At 37.6% G+C, this 27399-nt stretch overlaps 1 non-coding gene across 1 annotated transcript in view; it reads right to left on the reverse strand.

Annotated features, from left to right (window-relative positions):
* Window positions 1-241: 241 nt before the first annotated feature.
* Window positions 242-27399, reverse strand: part of LINGO2 — a 318294-nt gene continuing 291136 nt past the window's right edge. The window contains exon 5 of the transcript XR_005842969.2: window positions 242-285. This is a non-coding gene — a transcript (leucine rich repeat and Ig domain containing 2). The remainder of the gene's footprint in view (window positions 286-27399) is intronic.

The raw sequence follows: 27399 nt of genomic DNA on the forward strand, positions 1-27399 counted from the left end.
AGTCAACCTATTCACCCAGTTAAGAGAGGCGAAATACATGATCTGAGATCAACTTGCTTTGGTCAACTCAAATAACATAATACATATGTCAACTCTTCCATGCAGAAAAAAAGATACCTATAATTGGTAAACATACAACTAAAGCCAACTCATTTATAGCCTTTTTTCAATATAACTGCAAACAGCAACATAAGATGTATTCAGGTAAAGTAATTCTATTACTGAAAGTATAAATAACTTACCTTAAGACTTAGTGCGTTAAAGTCCTGGAGTTGATCACTGCACCTTTGAAAATAAAATCCACCTATTAAAATTTCTACAACTAATTTAGGTAAGCACAAAAAGTCCTGCAATTTGAAATCCTTTACTTTGCACAGGTAGGTTGCAGGCTTGCAAGGTTTTTCAGTACCAAGCAGCATGCTCCTGTCTGACTTAGCGCTACCTTCACAATGTGAGTGCAATTTGTTCAATCCCTCAGTACCTCTTTTGAAGTTTCCAAGAAGGAAGTCCAATGTAATATATGTTCCTGCCCATCTCTGCTCCCCAGCCTGGATTTCAGCTCATTTTGTATTACGAAGCCTGGCAAGAAATCTTTCTAAAGTGACCATTTTTATGAAGCAGGAATCAACAATATTTCATACTCCCTCTGCAGCACTGGTTACTGCGGCAGCAGTTAACCAACAAACACTGTTCAAAAATAAATACCGATCTCACAGATGACAGAAAATAACATACCTAGCTTCAACCTCTTACTCAGCCTTTTTTTTGGAATGAAGGGGAATATAACGACTGGATTTCTCCCTGTTGGTCAATGCTTGTGTCAGCAAATTGGACAAAGCACTGGAAAAAAAGCTCTTTTTTTTTTTTTCCAAAAGAACACATTGATGAGTCTTATTCCATTTTAATTTCTGTCATTTGTGCACATTCTATGAATGATACTGTGATTCTCTCATGCTTTATCATGGAAGAATGCCTGAGTAGATCCTTCGCTTCTCTGTGTCTACAGTGATTTCAGGAAAGCAATTTACAGTGTCTGATGATCTTGCCCCTTGAGTTCAAAGCATCAAAGTCCCCTTGTTAAGTGGGCAATTCTGTCCTGTTTTTGAGAGACTGTGAAGAAGAAGCTTACTCCTCTGCCATCCCTGGGTCACGTGCCATACACACACACACATACACACCTTCTATTTTTGAATAATAACTGAAAATATTTATTTACTCTTCAGACCTTTGAACATTTCTTAAGTCATGAAACTGCACACTTGCTGCATCCAATTTCATGTTAGTATGAAATTACCTATCATTCTTGAAATATGAGAGCACAGCAGCCCAAATACTATATGGTTATTCTGCTACTGAGCTTGCTTTATTATAATACAAATAGAACAACTATCGTACTTATATTAATTTCACAGGTTTAATTCCTTCACAGCAAAATGCACAGCTTATGAGGATCATCCAAGATATTTCTGTTAGGTTCACCACACTAAAAGACTTCTGATGGAAATATCACAATGATGCAAGAATAAAAGTAATCTTAACAGCTGTTACTTTGTTGGCTTATTTTCACCAATTTGACTTCCAGCTCCCTCACGGAAGGGCCAGAAGACAACCCAAAAGGCATGCATTCTGAATCTGCTCATACATAAGATGTTAGCAGATTTGTACTGTAAGTCATTTATGATTAATCTTCCCTAAAATTCCAGATCCTACCTTATATTATTCCCAAGTCTCCTGAAATTTTCAGTTTAGTAGATAAGCCCTGAAACTCACGCAGTCAATAATGTCAATTACACAGTCAATAATTCCCTAGGTAGCTAATACAAAAGTAGATCAAACATTTGTGTCTCAGAAAAAGATGAGTTCTGATTTTCAGTATAGCAAAACAACATTCTTCTCCTTAAGTATATACTTGCATGTACTCAACAGCACAAGATCTATTTTAAAACAGTGCAAGTTCTGACAACCTCAACTGTGTTAACTGATACCAAAAAAAGTAATCAGGGCAACTTATTCTGTTGGATGAAATTTTTGAAATTTCATCAAGACTATGTTTAGAAAAAAATAACAGCAAAATTTGATAATTTCAATCAATCAGATTAAAATTAAATCAGAGACAAATGCAGTAAAGTCAGGGAAGTGCATCTTCCTCCTGAATGGACCAAAGAAAACCAGAGGAGTGATCTGGGAAAATGCATGGGAACTGAGAGTACTTGCTCAACAGTGATAATAATAAAAAAAGCCTTCCTTAAAATATGGACAGCAATGAACAGTAGAAAGTACATGCAGAATAGATTTTTAGCTTTAATTCTAATATAATAATGAAATATATATGTCTATCTACCACCCTGTAAACAGAAAAGTTAGTATATCATGTCAGGCTTTTTCCAGTACTGTCCACATTACAGATTTCTTAATTTATGTCTGTATTCCCTAACAGATGTACAGCAAGTCTTTTGTCTTCTCTTTTCCTCTCAGAATAACTACTCTCAGTTCAGTATACTATCTACAAAATGTTTGTCAAACCTGCAGAACAAACCTTGTAACTTTGTTTTGGAATCTTCAGCTGAGCTAGCACCTCATGCAAAAAATATATCAATTTTATTTGCATCTAATTGAAGTCAATTGCTTCAGTGACTATCATTGACTTAAGAATTGGCTTAAGAACCAGTACCTCCTAAGCTCCTATTACCTTATTTTTGACAATAAAAGATTTCTTTTTTATACAATGACATCACTGTTAGTGCTATCGTATACAATAATCACGGATGTGAAGGTACCTGACAGCATCCTATGATGATTGCATAATGCTTCATGAAGACACATCCCTAATTCAAATTTGTAAGCCTCCTGAAATACCTATCTGATTAAAAGAAAAAAAGAAAATACCACAGACCTGTCAGAACAATGTCAGAATAGATACTTCATGTGCCTAGTCAATTTATTTCATCTCAAGAATTAATTAGTTCACTTTCTGGCACAATATATTCAAAAATAAAAATAAGGATACTGTTTTGTGAAACCAACAGAGAGATACATATGTATACACCTACACACATCAGGATGAGGGACTGATTTACTCTTAAGAACTCTGCTCATAGTTTATTTTCCTCAGCCTGCTAATAGTGAGTAAATATCTCCTTGGAGCAGAATGATGTCAGTGATGGAGGTAAGACAGTTTATTCTTAGTGGCAGACATAAAATCAGTTTTGCTGAATCTCAAAGCATCCAAAACATGACTACTCAGTTGTTTAAAGGTTTTCCAGAACTTAGATGAACCAAAGATACCACAGGCAAGGGAGCCCTATCTTGGGCTCACAGTTTTTGAAAGCTTCTACACAACTAATTGCTTAAAAAAAAAGGAGAGATGGAGGAAAAAAAAAAAAAAAGTAAAACCTTAGTTACAGCTCTAGTGTTCCCATCCCACTTCATATTTGGTTAAAGAGTAGCTTTTTCTTTTCTTTTTTCTTTTTTCCACCCCCCCCCTTCACCCACCCCCCCCAAAATTGCCATTTTGCTGACACTGAAAAATGAAAATGTAGTCAAGTTATACAAGTGTTTGCTATTTGAATATGTATACATCCAGTAGAAACTTGCAAGTAGACAGTTAAAAACACAGATTCTGTATGCAAAGTTGACTGGAAGCTAAACATGGTATTTCAATCACAGAATCATAGGATGATTTGGGTCGGAGGGGACCCTTAATGATCATAGAGTTCAGCCCCTGCCATGGGCAGGCACACCTTCCACTGATCAGCTTGTTCAAAAGCCCTGTCTGCAGTGGGCATGGATTTATTTCACCCCAAGTTACAACATTATACTACTTTTTCTTTAATCACAGAATCATTAAGGTTGAAAGATATCACTGAAACCATCCAGTCCAACCGAGCTAATGATGCAGCTCTTGGTTGTTTGGGGCAACCTGCAGGTCTCTGCTGGGATGTTCTGTGAATATTTATTAATCATTTTGGATTAAAATGCCTGGTAGAAGAACAAAGTGTTATGTATACTGGCATAGTCCTATTTTGTGTACTAGAAGGATCATATGAATTTCATATAACATAATCTGTAAACCCTGTTTTCTCCTTTGAAAACAATGGAGAATCACCCAGCCAGAAAGAGTCAGTTGAGTGATTTATAAAAATAAATTTCCTTAACTGTAAACAATTAGCAATGCAATAGTGAAGGCACAGTTCTCACAATAACAAAGGGATAATTACTGAGCTTGTTCTCTGGCTGATGAAGAAAGATTCTGAAAGGAAATTTAATCACTGATTTCTTATCATGTAGTTAGATGCCAAACGAGATCACATAATTACAGCTGAATGCATTTCTGTCCTCGGATTATATATAAGCATGTCTAGCGTGCTGATTATAAAAGCAAGAAAAACTAGAATCTTGGGTGTTTATTTCATGGAGTAATAATGGGCATTCACTTTTAGCATGCAAAGGCAGGTACATTCTTACAGCTATAGGAAGAAGGAAATAATTTAGCCCCAGACGGTTATTCACCATCCACAGGGAAATTCTGCAAGAAGTTCAAGCATGCACTGCCAAAGTCCTTTGTCAGGAATTACCTTCATCACAGACACAAAAGGAATGTATTCCTGGCAGGAACATAATCAGAAGAAACCCCTCCTGATCACCGCTCATCCCTTTCTGTGTGTTCCTGCTTTAAACAGCAATGGATTCTCATTTTTCTCTACCCATACAATAGCCTCCTTGACATTCTTAGTGGCTTAGACCATTCTTCATTGACTACTACATCTCAGATTTTTAGGATCTTTGAAGTGATACTGTAATTATCTGCAGATACCCATTTACTGACATGAGCTTGAGGACAATGCCACTAACATGTAACTACAGAAGTGAACAAGAAAAATGATGCATTCATTTATCACCTTAAAATACTCAATCTTTTTCCAAGAAAATTGACCAGACTAAGTCTCTGATACATTACAGATGGATTTCTACTAAGTTAATTAACAGCATTAATACAGAAAAGCCAAGACTGGCATTAATGCAGGCAGCTTTGTATTTAAATCAAGATAATTAACCTTAAAAAAAAAAATGGAAAAAGCATTAACAATATTAGCAAACAAAATGGAGCCCATGAGACCCAGAGTACCCGCTAAGAAATACAGTCCTACATCGAAACATGGTATGTTGCAGTGAACAATTACAGGAATTTTTTAAAACAAAAACTGGAATTTCACTTGATTTTACTGAAAAAGACACTGTGTTGCTGTCAGAACCACAGAAGAATAAAGTAGCAAATAGGGAATACCCTGATGTCTTTTGTGCTGCCCAGATTCTGCACAGCGCTTGTGTGACTGCTTTAGCAAATTCTGCCAGCTCTCCTGCTTGGCCATGAGGGCAGAGCTGTGCATTTCAAGAACCTAATGGCAATGGGTGCAGGGAACACAAGGGCCATGCAGGCAGGACGAAGGTGCTCTTACAGACTAGCAGCTTGCCCCTCTAGCTCTTCATTAGAAACATCCCAGAGCTCCCAGCAAAGCCTGAGAGGGGAAGGCTTTATGTGTGAAGGAGCTTTTTTGCCATTCTGATCTCAGTGTCACATTTTGAGTGTCACTTTTAAGGAAGACAAAATGCAAGCCAGTCTCTGGAGATTTTTCATCTTGCCATTTTGCAGACAACACAGGATCACTGTGAATGACACCTGCTATTAAGCCTTTTTCATACACTCCTTGGCTCAAAACAACAACAACAACAACAACAAAAACCAACAAAAAGAGTGAAAATAAGTGTGAGTGTGGCCAAGAATGTAATTAACAAGAGGTTATTTGAAGTTGCAAGTTACAACGGTCCCCTACCATACTTCAACTTATACCTTCTGGTAAGACCTCACAGCAGACCAATTTAAATTGTTCAGAAAGAAGTGACTATACTCCTCTCACCACTTCACTATCATCCCAGGCTTCTCACCATCTGCATTACTTGCAATAGGCAATGACCAGCTCCTAAATGATTGGAGGACAAGTAAAATCTGCTATCAGTGTTGCAAGCAAAAAGACTGCCATAGCTATCCAGGTGCTCTCCAGGGCAGATGCTCCTGTTGCTTACTAATTTTCATCATTTGAGAGTTAAGGTTGTTGTTTCAGGGAGAATTTTGCAATTTTTTCTCCACACCTACTATGAGAAACACATCCTGCTTAGATACACTCTGACACAGAGCCTGACAGGCACCAACACATATTTTGAGATTGCAACCACCACCGAGTTCGCCTGTGATAGAACTGTTCAGTAAGTCTGTTTCTGCTCACACAAATGGAAGACAAAAACAAATAAACAAAAACCCCTGATGGATATGATGCACCTGGCTTGAGAGTTATTAAAACAGGAGAAAATGCCCTCCGGCAGTCGGTTATGAGAACAACTGTTTCAGCAGTGTTTATCAGTGAGTAGCAGGACTAATGTTCTAGTCCTCCCTCCCCAAGTACACAAAAAGCAATTACATGAACAATAACTGCTGTTCTTATGTTTTCTGGAAGCTGTATTCACTGAAAACAGTTTAGAAAGGCCTAAGTTTCAAATTCTTCTCTCAGGAAAAGGTTCAACTATGGGATGAAATGACTGTCAGCCTGCCTTTCTTCAGGGTTGGGACAAACAGGTATTACTAGCAGTCATTAGCAAAGGCTAGTTTTATTTTAGGGAATAACGACTACATTCAACAATTGATTGAGGTTTCATAGTTTGCTTTCCATTCCACTTAAGAATTACTTCCCCCCTCCCCCCCTTCGAAAGCATGTTTTGAGCAGAAACTTGGAGTTCTGTGCATCAGTCAGTAGACTGATAGCTGGAGTGATCGCCTCCGTGCACACAGCTCAAAGTAGTCTGACTCCACATAGATTAGCTGAATCATTCAGACCAGTCTTTCCACCTCTGATCCATCCGAATCAATAAAGAGGGATGTTTGGAATATGGGCTACTCAGTACAGTTGGATTAAGTCTAATATAGCTGATGAAGGAACAAGAATAGCAGTTGTAATAGCCTTTTTCCTCAGAGGGTGTAAGTAAGGTGCCTCTGCTGAAGGTAATTTAGAGTAGCTGAAATTGTCGCTAAGACTTTTAATGTGGATTACATTGAGGACTGATAAATAAAAGGAACAACTGTTTCTTATCCTGAGACCCTGCCAATTTCACACACAGTCACAAATGCATACCTATTTCCTGGCTTTTTGTATGTCTTGTAACTGTACACAATCTATTAATTCACAAGAAATGCACACACAAGCATTTTGCTTGGGGGAGAAAGATGATATGAAATTATATGATGTTAGGAAGTACTGCAGCAGGCAAACTGAGCTAAAATCAGGCACAAAGTTATTTTTATTTACTGTCCTCATTGAATATTTAATGTTACAGTATCCTTGCAGGAAATAAGCCATTTTATAATCAATACATTATACTGAGTGCAGAATCAAAATCTGAGAATTGCTGCATATGAAGCTCAGCTATTTCTTCTCACACAATTCAGATAAAAACACATTTTCCTCCACATAACATCATATTAATAGCACAGATCACCTTGCTGAGCTCCTGAGAGTCTCTTCTATGACACGGCATTAGGTTTCCATGGGGGGAAGAAATCCCACTTAATTCTTAATTATTCTCCTCTTGAGGAAGATTTGAGGCAGGGGCATTTAAAAATGAATGTGGAAGGCAGAGGTCTTTCTAAATGGACGTGATTTCTCTGGTTTAGAAAGAAGAGCTGATCAGGTAATTGCCTTTTGTAGTTGATCCTTAGACGGGATCAAAAGGGAGCTCTTAAGATGGGCTTGTAAGAGAGACCAACCCAATGCTCTGTCCTTCACTGGGGATTTATCAATAGCCATGCCATTAAGTTGAATCCCAGGTAACTTAAATCTTGATTGATGTCCTCTCTGACCCAACTCCAAACTGAATAGAATGTATGCAAATGTAAGAATCAGACTCACCAGGTGCAAGATTTTGCACCTCTCCTTGTTGAACAGGAAATAAATACTTTATAATATAAAAATTCTGCCTGTAATAGCAATACACTGATAATAGGCCTAAATAACCAGATTGAAGCTGTCTGTTTTCTGTCATTATATATCTTGAGATGCATAACAGCTTGGCATGAACAGTTCATTTAGGACAGCTATGAAAGACAGAAAACCATGTTTAAACTTGCTCACACAGATAAACACCAAATTCAGAAGATTCAAAATGAAAAGCTGTATAGGCAAAAGCATTCAGTCCCCCTGAAAGCAGTCTTGCTTGGACCTACAAAATGAGCTGCTTGCTTATTAGAAATGAGTTTTCAACACACTCATCAACACAAGTGTGAAATTTACTAGAAATGACATCAAAACTACCATCAGGTTTGGAAGCAATTCAGTGAAGTATCTGTTGCTTTCATGAAGACAGCAAGCAGTGGACAAAAAACTTAAGAATGTAAAGAAGGAAGACATCCAAAAAAGGTGAATAAAATCAGTCTTGAAAAACAAAAAACTACAATCACAAATATCTCAAGACTTCAGTTCTAAAGAAAAGCTGTCAGTAAACAGTGTGGACAGTAATGCACCCAAAGCAATAATCAATCTCAGTTCATTGCAATCTGCATCTAAAAAAACATTATGAATGACTTCTCAAACACTCTCAAGAGAAGCAGTTACTTTCTAATGGAAGTAAGGACAGCTGTTATTATTATCTGGCATTATTAGAAAACAGTAATAATTACTAAAAAAAATCCACTTAATTAAAATCACTGAACAGAGTTATTGTTAAGCATTCTCTCTCTGGAATGCTCATCTCCTGTTTTAAGGGTCATATCCCAATATTCATAATTACTTAAAAAAGTAATTGCATATAATGGGATTTCCAGAGAAAGCATACATATTCTTCAGGAGTCATGGATCAGAAATATATATGCATAATTATACTTCCTTGCCTTTGTAAAGGGAGATAAGTGTATTCCACTGCCACGCTATAATTCTATAAAAATTCTACATTGCAAATGTTATCTCTACTGCTATAGAGCCAAACAACAGATTAAATTCACATTTATGCCCCAAGACCATGTGGCTGTTCAAATACTGGTATTGTATAAAAATATAATGTCTGCTTTTTATATATATTTTAATAGAATCTTTATAACTACCTGACATCACCACAATTTTGTCAGAATGTTCAGAAGGAAAGAAGAGAATGGCAGATACACTCCTAATGGTCAACATATTCCAATTGTATGCAGCCACTATTACTTTAAACATATTGCTTTAAACTATTGCTTTAAACATGCTTAAAAATCTGTGAGAAACGATAAATGAGTATTTTAAAAATTTGCAAGAAGCCCATTTGTTCTTCTGCACAGTCTGTGTTTGCTGAAAGGCCCTTGCTAAAGTAAAGAAAGCTAAAACAGAACAGTGGTTTCTTTCCTCACTTCCCATCTAGCCTCCCATTTGTGGCAGCAGAAACTGCTGATGCTCTGGGGGTGCACACATGGCACCTCTTGTTCAAGTGTTGGTGAATGTGAATGGGGCACCCAAAACAGTTTGCCTAAGACTTCAGCCTTCAGTGCTGAACAAAGACTTAGCTGTTGGCTGCATTGGCACTTGTACCAATCTGTGTTTGTCTGGGAGACTGCATCTTCTTAGCATTTCCTATAGAAGGATATTTAAAATTATTTGCTGATGGTTAGTAGTAAGTGTCTAGTATTGTGTTTCACTTACTTTTATTGCTGCCATTGGTCCCAAATATGTAACTCATTTGTTACCACTTAATTATGGGCTGTTAACAATAAACAGTTTTTATTTTACCAGTTCAATGGATTTTTTTTTTTCCTCTTGGATGTTATCACTTTTAAATAGATCAGAATGACTTACTTTCAGTAATTTGAAGCAGCCCAAGATCCACAGTAAGAGTTCACATCTTACCTTGATTCAAGGTCTGAATTATAACAAGCGAAGATATGATTTGCTCTCCAACCAGACACACTATTTCAATTCAGAAATACCTGCTTCACCCTGCTATACAGAAACTGGTGAAGTGGCACTTACTGCCCATGGTGGAAGGTCAGGTGTTGCAATCCATCAGAGACTAAAAGATGCTCAAATGCTAAAGTGATGAAATTCTTCAAAAGAAAAAAATACTTCCCCATTCCTTTAAAATCCTGTATAACGTGTTTATAGGTTGGGTGTGTATGCACTCATGAAAACATAGACAACCATACACATATTAATAAGTAAAACGAACTAAACTTGTAGACAAATAATTACAATTATTAATAGAGCAATAAAAATGTAATCAGTTTAAATAAAACATTCTGGATTGTTAGAGGGAGAGAATTATATCTCTTTTCTATTCTCTTTATTATTATTCTAGTATGATATATGAAATTCATTTAAAAGACTTCTTTGAAGCTAGTGGCTTAAAACAACTATTAAAACTATTTTGAGGAAGAAAGAACTTGAAAGCTGTTATATACTGTGTCTATTATGCTTCTTAATAGGTTGACACTTACTACCATTTGCCAGTTACCTCTGTTGTTATCAATTATGTGAAAGTCCCAGAGAAGAAGAGAGGAATGTCTGCCATCTGATAACCATCAGCAAGAATGGAAATCTGAAATAAAACGATTTGGGATCCCTCTCTGAAGGCAAAGGCTATAACATTGAAGGTGGCATCAGCAAATGTGAAGGCAATCTAGTATTGAGTCCATCTTTTACAGCTAGTACAGAAAAGCTGAGATCTCATATATGCAACTGTACACAGTTCTCAAGAAAAGTGATAAAAGTAAGGAGGATGTAGATATGTATTCAGGTGAAAAACAGAAAAGAAGAAGTAAATGTTGGAGGACACTTCACAAAAATAAGCATAAAATCGAAAAATAGACTGCATGCCTATTTTCTTACCTTGGTTGTTACAAAAGAGATTGACAATGGTTAATAAAGCAACGAAGCTGTGTTTAGAGAGTTTTTGTTTGTGTCATTCCTCTTTTTTTTCTTTTTTCTCTTTTTGTAGAAAATATATTATTCTGTACTGGAGAGTTCTATACTTAGTGGGACTTTTTTTTTTTTTTTTTTTTTACCAACCAGCTGCCAAAATTTTCTCTTTGTGAAGAGAAAATTCTACTAGCTTCTTAAAATGAAAGTAAATGAACAGAATTTGCTTTTGTAACAGATAAAGGGGGAAAACAGCAATTAATTATTTTATTTCTAATTTACTCATCTAGTTTGACTTTCATTTTAAATGTGTATTTAAGATGTCACATTGAAATCTCCCAGCATTCAGACTACCTCCTTTGTAAGACATCAGAAAGTCACTTATCATTTGTCATGTACTGTGATTACAGAGGATTTCTCACACCGATATTAAATAAAAAATCAAAACACTGTTAAATCAGTGCCATCTATGGCAAATAAAGGCTTACCAGATTCCTAATTAGTATAGCTTATTTGAATAGAATTAGGCCATATAAATTATAGCAGCATCAGCACTAGTGTAGACGAGTAAATAAGTCCGCACTAGGTGGTTCATGGGTTCAACTGGTTTGATGTGTACTTCAACTGCTCTGAAAGTACAGTTTATAGTATATGAAGAAAAGTGAATGATCATATTCCAAAACTACATTTGTTGTATTGGCCATCACGGATCATGCTGAAGAAAAGGAAATTACAGTAACAGCCATTAATTCCAATTAAAAACAATAATAATAATTTATACTGGACGCGGTTTAGTATACACTGGCTTATTTGCTTGAGATTTTCAATACAGGAATGATGTGCTGTGAGGGATTATTCTACAGATCATCATTATTCCTATTTGTAACAATTTATACAACACATGAAAAGAACTCAAGGTGATTGTGTTTCTTATTCGAACTTCTGCGCACTGGGAATATCTCAAGAACAATAATTTTGAACAAGGAGCAAATTACAGACATGTAATTTTCTGAATGGTAGCCACTATGTCTGGGTATTCCTATGCGATGTCTATGGAAATAGATTTAAAAAATCCATATTTATTAGGGAAAAGAGAGAGAGGGCAGACAGAATTTGAAATTGCTCTCTTTTACCCTATAAACACTAAATCCTATGATAATTAAATCCTATGATAATTGCTCTTTCACTCCTGCAGTCCTCAGCTTTCTCCTTCTGCTGCTTGTCTTTCTCATGTCTCTGTCTTACATCACCCTGCCTAGGCCAGCACAGGCTTAGATAGACCACAAAAACAAATGAAATTGAAACAAATAATATTATATGTTAATAAGACTCCCGAGACACTACGTGAGTATAAAAGTATTTTTTAAACAAACTATGATGAAACAAAGAGAACATTGTTTTTCCCATTAGGTATTCTAACTCTCCTCTACTATTAGTCACCAAACATTCTGTCTGAAAGCACCTAGATTCCTGAATATTCTCCAAGTTGAGGCTCTGGATCTGGAGACACCAGTAACCATAGGGGCTGAAACTGAGCCACTGCAATCCTTTTCTTCAACTCCCAGGGAAGAGGACATCAGTTGTAAGCATAATTGAGTCTTATTTTTGAATAAGCAGTTAAGTGCTTGCTTGGCTCCAAATGTCTTTGATTTGCTTTTAAGTGCACTCATAAATGTCCCTAAATGGGAGAGATTCACTAGAAACTAGGGTGCAGAAGAATCACGGTGCTGACATTGATAATGAATGCAAAGAAAGGAAAAGGTTCCTTGAAGTAAGTGTCTCACTTTGTCTTGGTTAAAATAACACAGGTAATAGCATGACATGACAGCAGTTAGGAGGAGAAATACATTAAAGATGAGGAGGAATTTGGATACTATGGTAACAGAGGCCTGACAGCTATCTAGGGTAAGAAAACAATAAAGAAATATTGGCTGAAAGAAATGAAAACAGTCATATGATACGATTTAGCATGATTTAAAAAAAAAATCAAGATGGTCTAGAGCCAAACATACACTACAAACACTTCAAAGGCACTACAGAAGTAATTCTCTTGGCATTTTGGCCATATATATTATATAGACTTAGATACATTATTTACATAAGGCTGCATACAATGTGAAGCTAAAATATAAGGCTATATAATTTTTATTTCTATAGCCTTCTTTTTACCTCTAACTTGTTCTTGTCTACCATTCTTACCCTTTACCTGCTCCAGATGGACACAAAAATCAACACAGAGTGTCAAGCATGGAATACCCACTTCTTTTTTTTTTCAAATAGAGAGATGAGAATGTGAGAACAGAAGACCAGGAAGGAAGCAAGAAGAAGCAAACAGACACTTGGCCTGGGTCAGTAACCCAGCTGGGTAAAAAATCTCCATTGGAATCTCTTCAGCCTCTTTTTTTTAGCTGTTATGATTGCTTATGGGAGAGCCGTAAGCTCTTTAGGGTAGAGGTTGTTTCATGAAGAGTTATAGCTAATATGTATATCTGATTCTAGAAGTGCCACACTCATCTTTCCTGAAAGAATAAAGATCTTCCTCTAGTCTCTTCAGCAAAGAATAGTATTCAATACTACCCACTGCTTTAATTCAACTGCTTTATAATACAAATTACAGTAAACCTGTTTTTGTTCAGATAGATAGACAGGTAAATAATAAAGGTACCTCTATGCACTAACAGAAATACAGAAGGCCTGCAGAAAACCTGCAGAATGAGAAACAAACTGACTATCAGTACAGCATACACGTGGTAGTGAAGTAATGTTTTGCCTTAAAAAGATATTGTACAATTATTATTGAAAAGACTGAAGGAGAAAGAAAAAGGAGAGGAGAGGAGAGGAGAGGAGAGGAGAGGAGAGGAGAGGAGAGGAGAGGAGAGGAGAGGAGAGGAGAGGAGAGGAGAGGAGAGGAGAGGAGAGGAGAGGAGAGGAGAGGAGAGGAGAGGAGAGGAGAGGAGAGGAGAGGAGAGGAGAAAGTAAAAGCGAAAAGAGCAGAAAATGGCTTGGATCCTGAATACTTTGCACATGTTTGCTTTTGAAATTCTATTAATCTGCAAGACAGCATTTATAGTTAACTGCAGCCTTCAGTTGAACATCAGAACACCTCAGGTAAGTGGTTTCTGGTGGCTTAAAGTGCTGTGAGTATTCAGTTTTGCTTATTTTCCTACTTGTTTTAATTTAGTCTTATATAATGGAAAAACACTCTATAAAACTTATTCCTACAGATGAGAAGTTTTATTAACTTGAGTTGAAATTGTTATGATATCTGAACATGAGGAAAGGAATAGAGATTGCACTCTCAGTTGGTTAGAAGTGGTGCATTACAGCCATAAATCTTGTCTTTGATTACATCTGAATAATAAAATGGAAAGGCAGCCAAACATTTGGAACAATCAAATTTATGGACACCACGAGCTTCAGAAAAAACATTCATATAGATGCCCAAACCCTCCAACCTTAAATACATGGCTATGCTTTATTTCAATTGAAGGTTGGCATCTGATTGGTTTTGAAAACAAACGACCTCTTTCTCCTCCCTGTTCCCTGAGGCATTCTCTTTTCACAAAGAGCCTTAAGAAATTTGGTCCTGTTTGTTACTGGAAGAAGAAGTTGGCAGAAAACTTGCAGATGAGTTTACCCTTGCTCTTTGTTCATGGGGAGTAGTTGTACTTTGACTCCACAGATGATTTCTCATGTCCTTAATTTAACAAGTTTATTCACATGGAATTGACTGTTACTTCTGTAGTGATATCAAAAGGAAGATGTCAACAAATAAATGTATTTTCAAAAGTTACCCATTTGTAAAGCCCATATATATATATATATGTGTGTGTTTTTGCTTCTACATGTAACAGGAACTACCTTTACATGTGGTGAGCATGGATGCCATGTAGTGAGTGCTAAACTTAGCCTTCAGAACAGTGTTGTGATCTGTACTGCAAACAAGATAATCAGTGCATTTCCTATACCTTCCAGCCTACACAGCAAAGGATTTAAGTTGCTATGGTTCTTGAAAGGGACTGTAACACTTCATAGATCTGGCTGGTGGGGAAGGATTTGTGCCTACATTCTGATGATCTTTCTGGGAAACTGAGTGTCCTACATAGAAAAAAAAAAAGGTAAGAAGAATCATGCCTGGGACTTTTTTGAGGAGGGGACTCAATTCTCCTTGCCAAGCATTAAGGTAGAGGGTTATTTTCCAGTCTATCTGCACAGCTGCATGAGAAATAGGTAGAAAGCAGTCCTCAGAGCACTGGCTTATGAGACTGCTGCAATTAAGGATGATTTGGCTGTCTTCGTGCTCTGCTCATTTGTGCATTAACTGACATCAGACCGGGAGCAGGAGGGACAACCTTAAGCATCTTCACAGCACTGTTGACATGGATTATGAAATGCCAAGGATTTTAAGGACAGGGAAGTTAACAGTTCTGGACAACATAAAGGCAGCCTATTGCTCCAGTTCAAGGAAAGTCAGCTCTATTTCCATTATCATTAACACAGTTGGGAGATGCTTTACTGGATGATAAAAAGAATTGACAACTATTCAATAAGAGCAAGTACGCAAAAGAGATGCACTGAAGTCTGCATTAGTCTAAGTCCCTCTTCATTTAGTTGATTTTCTAGTCAAGAGCAAAAGAAGTATTTTCTAGTTCAATCAATGCCCTAATTGAGGAGTTCTCTACTATTTTTTTTCTTTTTTTTATAATTGGGTTTTGTTTGTTTTGGAGCAATACAAAATATGGCTGTGTCGACAAATAAACAGTTATTGGTACATCTTGGTTGCATTTTCTAATTTACTAGGTGAGGTCACCTAGTGAACAGGCATATTCTTTACTGTGGAATATAAAAACTATCTTCTCTGGCGGCATTCTTGTTATGCTGTCTAGTAGCTTCAGAAAGGCCAAGTAATTTAATTGTATCAGTAAGGCATTTAAATAACTAGATTTTCTGACTTATGTGATCTCACTGTGACTCTTCAACATTAACTGATGCCAACAGTAGCTGATACACACCAGCATCAATTTGATGTACAATCTGGAACTACTGCCTAAGGATACAGGAAATAAGATATTTTTGTGCTTATTTTCAGAGAAATAATGAAGAGCGAAGTGAAAGAACATTAACTAGAATGATGGGAAAATGTTACCTACTATGGGCTAACCAGCATAAGTTTAAGAGATGTCAGTTATTATCCAATGAGATAAAGGGGATGAACAAAATCATGAAGAAAGCTGTATATGTTTGTTAATTTGTTCTACAATAGGAGGCAATTCACAACTGAAGACAATTCTCTACTACTCCTTGTGTTTTTTGATTAGTAATTCTTAGTAATGACTGTCATTACTTATTATTATATTTTATTAATAAAATAGTATTCAGCAATTTCCTTCATCTTTGGCTCAGAGGTTACTTTAGCTGCAGAATGCATAGAAAAAGAGAGGGCTGTAAGCAGTAGAGTAAGTTTTCTTCCTATTTTGAAAACAAAGTAAGGAGCACATTTAATATTCATAGGAGTACCAAATACTACAACAATCAATAGTCCAATTATTAAAGGATGCAGTACTTGAGACAGTACCTAAAGCTTGAATAAATTTACTTATCCTCATTTAATTGTGTTGTATCTGCAAAATTCCTGAAATTTCAAGGAATAGTATTTTGAAATACATTGGTTTTGTTTTTTTTAAGTTCTTGATTTTGAAGTATGCTCCTTGTTGCTCCTGAACTTAAACCACCAACACTAGGAAAGAACTGCAAAAAAACAGGAACTTCAATGAAAAAAAAAAAGTAAATGCATAAAGGCACAAACAATACCAAGTTATCCAAGGAGATAAGTTATCTTGATTCCAATTTACCTCAAATGAATGAAAAGCGCCATTATCTGCTCACTTACACCTACACTTCATTCTTTAATTTTCATTTTCCATATTCTTATTTAGTTTTCTGTACTTTATTGCCTGAAGGAAAAATCCCCTTTATGCTCAGAAGAGATGCTGAAATTCAAATTGAGGTATTAATCATAGAGTACTCTACAACAGAAACTTAAATAGAGTACAGCACACATAAATAAAGTAAGGGTTTCCAGGTTGGTGTTTTCCATCAAGACTGATTCCAGTTGCTAAGTAAGATCCCTTATGCTAGGTAATACGGGGGGAAAAAGGAAGGGAAAAAAAAATCTTATTTTGAACTAGCAAGAAAACGTATTTCCAAGAATAGTAAATTGGAAGGGTTCTCTACACAGAACCAAAAAGGAAATAAGAAGTAGCAGTGCAAATGTTGCAAGAGTGAACCTAAACCAGGTAAATGAGAAATGAGAATGAGATGAAAATTTATGTAAACTGAGTTTGTGCTAAGTTTTCTTTTAGAAAATTGTTAAGTTTCTGATTGACAACGCTACTCCTGACAGTTCAGTGGACTGAGTGGACAGACATCCTTAAAAAGTCCTGTTCAGATAGACATCTCATTCAAAACACTTTGAACTACTGGATGACAGTTCATATGTTGCTGTCCAGCTGGGCTGCAAGAGGATTCAAAACACTGTATGTCTGTCTACTGAAGATGTCTCCATTTCTTGACAAAAGCATATAGGGATGAAAGCATTAGAAATCAAACAGGCACCTCGCTGGGACAGACCAAGGGGGACTCCAGTGCTCCAAGTGGTTTTGTTTGAGTTAGTTCATCAGCCCTGTAGTCAGCTCGATGAACAGTTAATCACAGATACACACCGACTTCAGCTGCAAATCTGCACAATTAACTTCTCAGTGATCTGAAAAAGGCTTTTTTTTTTTTTTGCAGATCAATTCTTGAAAAAAGCCACTTAGCCACAGATTAAAGCCTTCCACTGCTTGCTTAAAGTTCTGTAGCAGCAAAGTCCTGCAGAAAGCTATCACAAAGTTGCAATTTATGCTGACAAAGTAGAGTACAGAATGTGCCTCCATTTCTTTTCATGCAGCTAGAGACCAAAGAATGGCAGAAGCAGCAGTTTTGGGAAGAGGTTACTTGAAGACTGGATACCTGCCCTCACAGAGACCACACTAACTCAGCATGGCATCGGGTGAGAGAATCCCTCATCTGTTCTTCATTAAAATGCACACAAGGACTTGTACATGGTATATGGCACTAACAATGAATCTGTGCAGCCTTGGAAATTAGGGCTGGCAGAAAGAGATAAAAAGGAACAAAGTGATTGCTGTCTGAATAGTGAGCAAGATCCGAGGAAATTATAATGCCATTCATGCCCTTTATTTAGGCATTTAGTTGCTTTCAGCACTTGTGAAGAGATACTGTTTCTGCAATAGACCAGGGAATTACTGATAACAGAAGCTGGATCTACACAAAATCTAGCTGGCCGATTACTCTCTAAACTTCTAATCAGCAAAAAACCTTCCTTTCTAAATCCACAGAAGACATATGACCTAGTAGACAATTTGATTTGTAGTGGGATGTTTTGTACAAGGAATCAGAATGAATTCTGAGACCTGAGAAATGATCCTAACAAAATGACTCTGCTGAAGCAAGAGATGCATATTTTCAAGCACACACTCTTTTGAGACACCTTGTAGGAGTCAGGATCTTGAAGTTTCTATCCACTCACTCACAGTTACTGAACAGTGTGATGCATTGGTGCTGCATCTATTTACAGAGGAAATGATGGTGCCACTCTCTCTCACCCCTGCACAACTGAATTCAAGTCCACAGCTAGACACTGAAATATAGAAACTTCTGGAGAGTGAATATAATATTCATCCCATGCTCTCTGAAAAGATATGGGACACAAAGAAGGGAGCTACAAGTGAAGGAGAAGCACTGACACATGAATAGAAGAAAGTGGAGAGAAAAGGTGATGTATAAGTGGATGGAAGACACAAGCAGCTGAGGGCTGCTGAAGGCTGAGATTAAAGACACTGAAAACAAAAACTACAAATGACAGCAAGAAATGAAAGAATGAACATCCTGATTATTGCGTCCTCCCACCAAAAGCGAAAACTGACTGAAGTAGAAAGGTGTATAACCTGCTCATACATAACATAATTTTTTCCCTGCCCATCTGTGATTATAACAATGATAAGATGAATGGGATCATAATTAGGAAGCTGGAGCTTGGAGGTAATCTTTTTTAAGATTCATACTGCAAAAGGGTGAGCCAGGCACTGCTAGAGAAGTGTTTAGAATCTGCAAAGTGATGCAAGGTAATATTCCATCTAACAGTACAGACCATGCAAGAATAAGCACGACAGTATTAAACAGCAGTCTAGGAGGACCCTATTAAAGGGTCTGCAGACGCTTTGGAAAATGTGAAGAGAAGTGTATTAGCTCATAAAGATTCACTCTACATCTCTGTACCATGTGAAAATAGATTCAGGTGACTGTCAAACTACTATTGTTCTGAAAATGGAAAAAAATAAACAAACAAAAAAAAGCTAACATACATCATTTTTGTGGGCTTCTCAACCTCTCGGAAGAATTTACAGTGCATTACTTTCTAGAGGTATATTAAAATAAGTACCAATAAACTACAAGGACAGCCTGAAAAATGAATAACCTCACCTACCTCCTTTGAGCACTTGAAACAGATTAAATAAAATAAGAGTAGTGTATCCACATATATTAGTAGTTTAGTGTGTGGGCAGATAATCTATTACCATGGCAAAACTTTCCTATAAGTCTCTCAAGGCTGCTATCCCTGCTACTACTTTCACCATTTTGCAATGCCATGAGTGCCAATATAAATACTGACATACCCTGTACTAATTTTGTTCTGTGCTTTCATGACCGTCTTTATCTAGGCTACATACTTACACAGTTTCTATTTGTGCCAAAACCTTCTTAATAAAAACATCAGGTAGTGCAACTAAAACACCTTCTACTCTGAAATGCTAACAAAGGGAAGAGTTCAGTGAAATAATACCAATTAAAGAAGATAAAATAAAACAGGTGAACAGAGCCAGTAGAATAAGGGATTAATAAGCAGAAAATGTGGTTGCTCACAATTGAAATCAAATTGAAAGCAAAACTGCTGCCTTGGACTTCTGGAGGGGAGACTTTGAACTGTTCACGATGCAGCTAGGGAAGGTCCGCTAAGATTCAGTCTTGAATGGTAAAGGGGTACAGGTAGGCTGACTGCTTCTCAAGAAGGGGGTGCAGGAGCAGGCTGTCTCCCTGTGCTGTAAGATGAGCCAGAAGGGAAGAAGACTGGAGTGGTTGAACAGGAAATTTTTGCTGAGACTCTGGTAGAAAAATAGTCTTACTTCTGTGGAAGAATGAACAGGCAATTCAGGGAGAGTACAAGGATGTTGCTAGGATAGTCAGGGAGAAAATTAGAAAGGCAAAAGCCCAGTTTGAACTTAACTTGGCTGCTGTAGTAAAAGACAACAAAAAGCTTCTTACAAATATAATAACTGTAAGAGGAGGGAACAGTGGGGAACGTGACCACCGGGGACAAGGAAAGGGCTGAGATTCTCAATGCCTTCTTTACATGTCTTTAACAGTCAGACCAGTTATCCTCACAGTACATTAATTCCTGACTGGGAATTCTTGGATGGGGAGCAGAATAAACCCCCACAGTTCCAGTGGAAACAGTCAGAGACCTACTACCCCATCTGGTATGCCACAGGTCCACGGGGCCAGATGGGATCCACTTGGGGGTGCTAAGGGAGCTGGCAGAGGTGATAGTCAAGCCTCTTTCCACCATCTATCAGTGCTCCTGGTTAACTGGAGAGGTCCTAGAGGATTGGAGGCTTGCCAGTGTGACTCTCATCTAGAGGAAGAGTTGTAAAGAGGATCTGGGAAGCTACAGGACTGCCAGGGAAAGTTATGAAACAGATTATCTTGAGTGAGATCCCACAGCACATGCAGGACTACCAGGGGATCAGGCCTAGCCAGCATGGGTTCATGAAAAGCAGGTCCTGTTTGACCAACCTGATCTTCTATGATCAAGTGACCAGCCTGGTGGATGAGGGAAAGGCTGTTGATGTAGTCTAGACTTCAGCAAAGCCTTTGACACTGTCTCCCACAGTATTCTCCCAGAGAAGCTGGCAGCTCTTGGCTTGGAGAGATACACCCTTTGCTGGGTAAAGAACTGTCTGGATGGTCAGGCCCAGATAGAGGTAGTGAGTGAAGTAAATTCAGCTGCTCATGAGTGGTGTTCTCACAGGGCTGGTACTGGCGCCTGAGTAAAGATGTTTAACATCTTTACTGACGATATGGATGAGGGTACTGAACACATCCTCTCTAATTTTGCAGGTGACAACAAACTGGGAAGAAGTGCCTGAGGATAGGACGGCCCTTTAGTGGGATCTGGACAGACTGGATAGCTGGACTGAATGCAATGGGATGAAGTTCAACAATACCAAGCGCTGGGTCTTGCACTTTGGATCCAGACAGCGCTACAGGCTTGGGGCAGAGGGGCCTGGAAGACTGTGGAGAGGAAAAGGACCTGGGAATGTTGAACATGAGGCAGCAGTGTGCCGAGGTGGACAAGAAGGCCAATGGCATCCTGGCTTGCATCAGAAACAGTGCTGCTGGTAGGAGCAGAGAGGTGATTGTCCTCCTGTACTCAGCTCTGTTGAGGCTGTACCTTGAGTACTACGTTCAGTTTCAGGCCCCTCACCACAAGAAAGATACTGAGGCCCTGGAGCATGTCGAGAGAAGCATGACAAAGCTGCTGAGGGGTCTGTAGTGCAAATCTTATGAGAAGTAGCTGAGAGAACTGTGATTTTTCAATCAGAAAAAGGAGAGGCTCAGAGAAGACATTATTGCTCTCTACAACTACCTGAAGTGAGGATGTGTCAACGTATAGATTGGTCTCTTCTCCCATGTAACTAACAATAGGATGAGAGGGAATGGCCTCAAGTTGCTCCATGGCAGGTTCAGGTTGAATCTTAGGAAATATTTCTCCTCAGAAAGAGTGGTCAGGTGCTGGAATGGGCTGTCCAGGAAGGTAGTGCAGTCACCGTTCCTAGAGTTGTTCAAGAAAAGTGTAGATGTGGTACTAAGAAACATGGTTTAGTGGGCAATATTGTTAGTAGGATGACAGTTGGACTAGATGATATTTGAGGTCTCTTCCAATCTTAAAAATTCTATTAGATTCTTAAAGATTCTTAAAGATTCTATATTACATACCCACACATACACATGTATGTTTCAGTTCAGTTAAAGTTGCATTACAGAGGTCCACTGTATGCTACAGCACATCTGAAGAATGAATCATTTGAGATATCCAGGCTTTTTTCTACATTTTTCATAGATAACCCATCTGTGTTTCTCTACTGGAAAGCTCTGTCTTGAAGTAGGATAGTTCTCAGCACAGGAACCTGGAATTCTTTTTTCATTTCTGCCACAGACACACGTGACCTTATGCCACCTTTCTGTGACTTAGTTCACTGATCTGCCAAGTGGCATAACAATGGCTATCTCACTGCTGTGTTGCCTATTACTAATATTGTCGCATGAAAAGACAGCTGCAGTTGAAAAACATTGTCCAGGAATGTCCTGGGAAGACAGTTACAAGAGAAGGCATGGTGACAGCCTGGCTAGGCTGGCTTGGCTGTTACAGTCAGAAAAGATAACCACATCATAGAAGATTACAGAGATTCACTGCTGAAAAAACATATCTCAGATACCACACAATAATCTTCAAATAAAAGATGAATAGGAAAGTGGACTTTATAGCAACTGTGCTTCAGGTTACGTACTATATGAAGGATAATACCAGGTCAGAGGGCCGCAGAGGACTATCACATGAGAACAGATGGTATTTTTATGACTGTTAGTTAACTAACTTCTGTTTGCTTTGAAGCCACGTTTTACCTTGCCAGTGTGTATTGCAGTAGTATTGCAGTATTAAAGAGTACTAAAGTGAGTACTGATGTGACTCATATCTTTGAGCCTTTTACACAATCACAGAATAGTTGAGGTTGGAAGGGACCTCTCCTCTGGAGGCTCATATGCTTGAAGCCCAGAGCAGTTTGCCCAGAACCACAACAGACATCTTTTGATGATCTCATAGGAGGAGACTCCACAGCCTCTCAGGGCACCATGTGCCAGTGTAATCCACACAGTAAAGAATAGCTGCCTGATGTTCAGAGGGAACCTCCTGTGTCCTAATTTGTGTCCATTACCTCTTGTTTGAGCACTGAGCACATCTTCAAAGAGCATGGCTCAGTCTCCACTGCATCCTCCAATCAAGAAACTATAGACTCCCATAAGATCTCTGCAGTGCCTACTCCTCTCTAGACTAAGAATTCCCAGATCTCTCAGCCTTTCCTCATGGTGGAGGTGCTCCAGTGCCTTAATCAAGGAACATCTACACTGTCCCTTTTCTACTCTGCATAAATGGGATGAAGGGCTTTTAAAGAAAATAATACAAACTGTATGTTTTATATTTCAGGATTTAAATCTTGCTTTTTTGATATTTCCAGTACTTTTTAATCTGAAAGATTTTATGAAATGCTTTTATCTCAGCAGAGAAACTTGAACTGGAAAAAATGTTCCAACTTTTCTCTGAAAACTTTATTCAAAAGCCCTTAAGTGCTAGAAGATCATTTTTAATTCTTAGAAGTGCACTTAACATTAATATTTTATACATCTAAATATATTAATAGAATATAGAAAATTAGTTACAGTACTCTCAGAATTCAGAGTTTAAGAGGTTAGCACAGATTAGCTACTCAGGACGTTTCCTAGAGAGATGTAGTTCCAAATAAGCAGTTGCTAGATTTGTTCCTTTGTGATTTAAATTTTTAAGCCCTTTTATTTTCTTATTCTTTTCAATTATCTTTTTCTTTCTTCTTCCTTCTTTTCTCTTTCCTTTTTTTTCTTTCTCATTCTCTTCTCTTCCTTCCTTCCTTCCTTCCTTCCTTCCTTCCTTCCTTCCTTCCTTCCTTCCTTCCTTCCTTCCTTCCTTCCTTCCTTCCTTCCTTCCTTCCTTCCTTCCTTCCCTCCCTCCTTCCTTCCCTCCCTCCTTCCTTCCTCCCTTCCCTCTTTTCTCCCTTCCCTCCTTCCTTCCTTCCTTCCTTTGAATAAGTAGAGCATTTTGACTCATTCAAATGAATTATATCAATTTAATTCCACAGTGATGCTCATAACCAGAATTTCTCTCAACTCCTTGAAATATTCAGAAGGAACATTTTGAGCTCTTTGATTTTTCAGCATTGGGGTTTCCAATGAATTTTTGTTTACTGTTTTTATGATCTGACCTCCTTTATATGAACCTCCTTTCTCTCTGGGCTCTCCAATAAACTTGCTACTGCTGTTCTTCAGTAATTTCAGTTTTTCCCATGAGTAATTGCACAAGCAATTCAAATTGTCAGGTGACCTTTATTTTCGTAATTTACATGATTTTTAAATTAACTAATTTACTTTTACCTACTTGACTATTATTGTCCAGTTGAGTTTTCACTAAACAAGAAATCTGTACCTCATCTGTTTTGTTACTGCAAATGCATTTTTATTCCTGAAGGTAGAGCTGGACTAGATGACGTTTTTAAAAATCCCTTCCAACTCAAACAATTCTATGATTCTAAGATCGGTATTAGAGGATGGTAGTGGAATGTCTGTTACACTTTTCCTCCACCAACTCATTCTTTCAACTGATAGTCTCAGATGTCAGCTCTCTCCCTCCTAAACTTTGAATTGAGCTCGAACACAACAGCATATCCCTTGCCATGTACTACTGCCATATACTATTACTCACCTCCTTAATCTCTTCAGACTGGCAATTTTAGATGTGACTGACTAGTTTGTAATTCTCATGTCACCTTCACTACTGACTGACTTTGTGAGCTGATGTGCACACAGTGCTCCTGTGCATTTGTTGGAAACACAATTTCCTAACAATTTCTTCTAGAGTGAAATTTCTTCTGATTTGACATATTAATATCCTTTCCAGTGAGAGGTGTATTTGTCAGCACATGACATAGTATCACAACACAGCTGGGTGGGCTCTAGTTTCTGGCCTATCTGTGGAAGGACCATAGTCTCAGAAGCAGAGCATATTTGGTAAAATTTCATACTACCAGTCTGTTTCAGAAGCCAGTGTCCATCTAGAAGCAAATTAGCTTAGATGCTGCATGAAACTGCACTGGGAAATTTTATATTCCATTCTAATTTACCTTGTCAAATGCATGCAGAATTTCTACAGATATGTGTAGTTATCCTTCATTATCAGCAAAAGGAAGCTACTAATACTGAGCAAGGAACATTCTTTGCTCAGGCAAACTTCTTAAGGACAAGGTTTCTTGATTATCAGACTATAACTGCATTTCAAGTGACATATTTATGAGACACTGCTTATATTTTTAACCTTCCCTTCTTCAGAATCAAGCACTTCAAACCTTTCTTACTGCATTTTTAATTGCAAACAGTGAAATGCTTGTATCATTACATCTTTCACATGGAATATGGCCATCTACAAGCTGAAGATATACAGAAAGAGACAGACAACCCAACAGGACTAGCTTTTTAGGCAGTTACTTAGAAAATTAACAAAACTGGTTCATACCACAGACATTATATAACTGGTGAAGACCCTCTCACAGATGACTTATAAAACTTGCAGAAACAGGATAAAATTAGAAAAAAATAAAGAACAAGCAAAACCATTTTTTTGCACCTAATGGATTTGCACATGGATTTGTAATGATTTCTTAACCAAGTGTCAACTACCAGTATTATCCAGCACAAATCCAAAGACAAAGTCAGAATGCTTAAACCACCAGGTATGGCTTTGTAATACAGAGCACACTGAAGAGATTGAAGAAGGAAGAACTGAAAGAAAATACAGCAATCAATTTCCTAGGTGATATATTTTAGGGTTTTATCTATTTTGACAATGTGGGCCTTATAATCAGTGTGGTATCTAGTCTCAGCAATATACTGTGGATACTTCAAGGTCCTCAAGGACAAACTATACAACTGGCAGTTGTAATTATGATGATGGGTAGTATAATGATAATGTGTAGTATAATGATTGATGTCTCATGCCTGTCAATAGCAAAGAAGCATTTGGATAAAGCCCTCAATAATATGCTTTAGCTTTTGGTTAGCCCTGAAGTAGTCAGGCAGTTAGACTTGATTTTTACAGGCTCCTTCCAACTGAACTATTCTGTTCTGTTCTATTCTATTCTATGCTGTTCTAAACTCATTTTTCTAGTGGAAAGCCTCGTTATCATAGTGACTACCTGGACAGTGCTAAATAGGTTTTGTACACATTATGGAAGCATAACTGAGCCAAATTCATTCCAGGAATAATTCACCATGACAAGCTGTAGATTACAATTGATAGGGATGGGCTTATCACACTATGTTCTACATAACACATTTTTGAATTGTGATGACATACTAACTTCTGCCAATACTTAAAAACAGAAAGGATTTAAGAAAATTAAAACAACTGTGACAGTTGATAGAATAAATAGAACAATCACTTGGTAATAGAGCAGATAAAGTCCAGAACCATATGGTGAGCCATTCTGATCCTATCAGCTAGCTATTTATTTCAGAGATTCCACTGTCATATCACTCTTAGTGCTTTCACAAAAAAGCAGCAGCAACAACAACAAGAACAATTTTTACATCCATTTTTCATTTGTCAGTTTGAGAGATCATGATAGTTCTAAGTTAGCATGTTTAAAAAAAAAAAGGCAGAAAAATAGAAACCAAAACAACCACAACCAAGTAGGACAGATTCAGCCTGAAATTTGCTGATGACCTAACCACTCTTCAGGTAGTTATCCTTCTCCTGACTGTACTGTTGATGTAATATCCCTGCTGTAAAGAGAACACGCTGAGCATGCAGTCAGCACTGCAGCATGTTCAATTTGATAATTAGGTAATTCCCATATGTGACAGCATTCTCTGTGCATTTTTCATATTGTTTTTTTTTTTTTTTATTTGACTTCTGTACTCTTTAATACAGGGCACTGCACTAGCTCTCTGTACTAAGGTCCCTCTTAACCCACACAGCAAAACCTGTTGTTTCCAAGGAATTCAGCAGATTGTCTGCTATTTGTAAAACACACATACATAGTCTCTGGTCTTGGCTAATATGGTAGTAATTTTGGTACTGATATTTTGATAGAAATTATCCAAAATTATTTGAACACTTGTTGTGAAGTCTGGACATACCAGTTGCACAACACATTTAGACAAAGCTCAATTCTGTAGAACTCCTGACTCCGCCTTATGCATTATAAACCACTAAATTTGGTTTCACTAAATCACATTCCATGAGCAACTAAAAAATGCTAGTATGTACATATTTACGAACACTAATTTATAAGTATTCACATTGGATACATATAACTGAAGGGATACTCAGTGAGGAAGCTACCCTCAGTAACAGGTTACTAGAGAACCATACACTCTCAGCAACTAAGAAGATTTTGTGTTTAATGAAACAGCACAATTCGTTACACATTTTACTGCAGAGCATCATTAATAAAATACTGCTGCACTGGCCCTTCTGGGAACTCAAGTC

The sequence above is a fragment of the Gallus gallus genome, chromosome Z (genome assembly GCF_016699485.2).
Source record: "Gallus gallus isolate bGalGal1 chromosome Z, bGalGal1.mat.broiler.GRCg7b, whole genome shotgun sequence".
Taxonomy (NCBI): domain Eukaryota; kingdom Metazoa; phylum Chordata; class Aves; order Galliformes; family Phasianidae; genus Gallus; species Gallus gallus.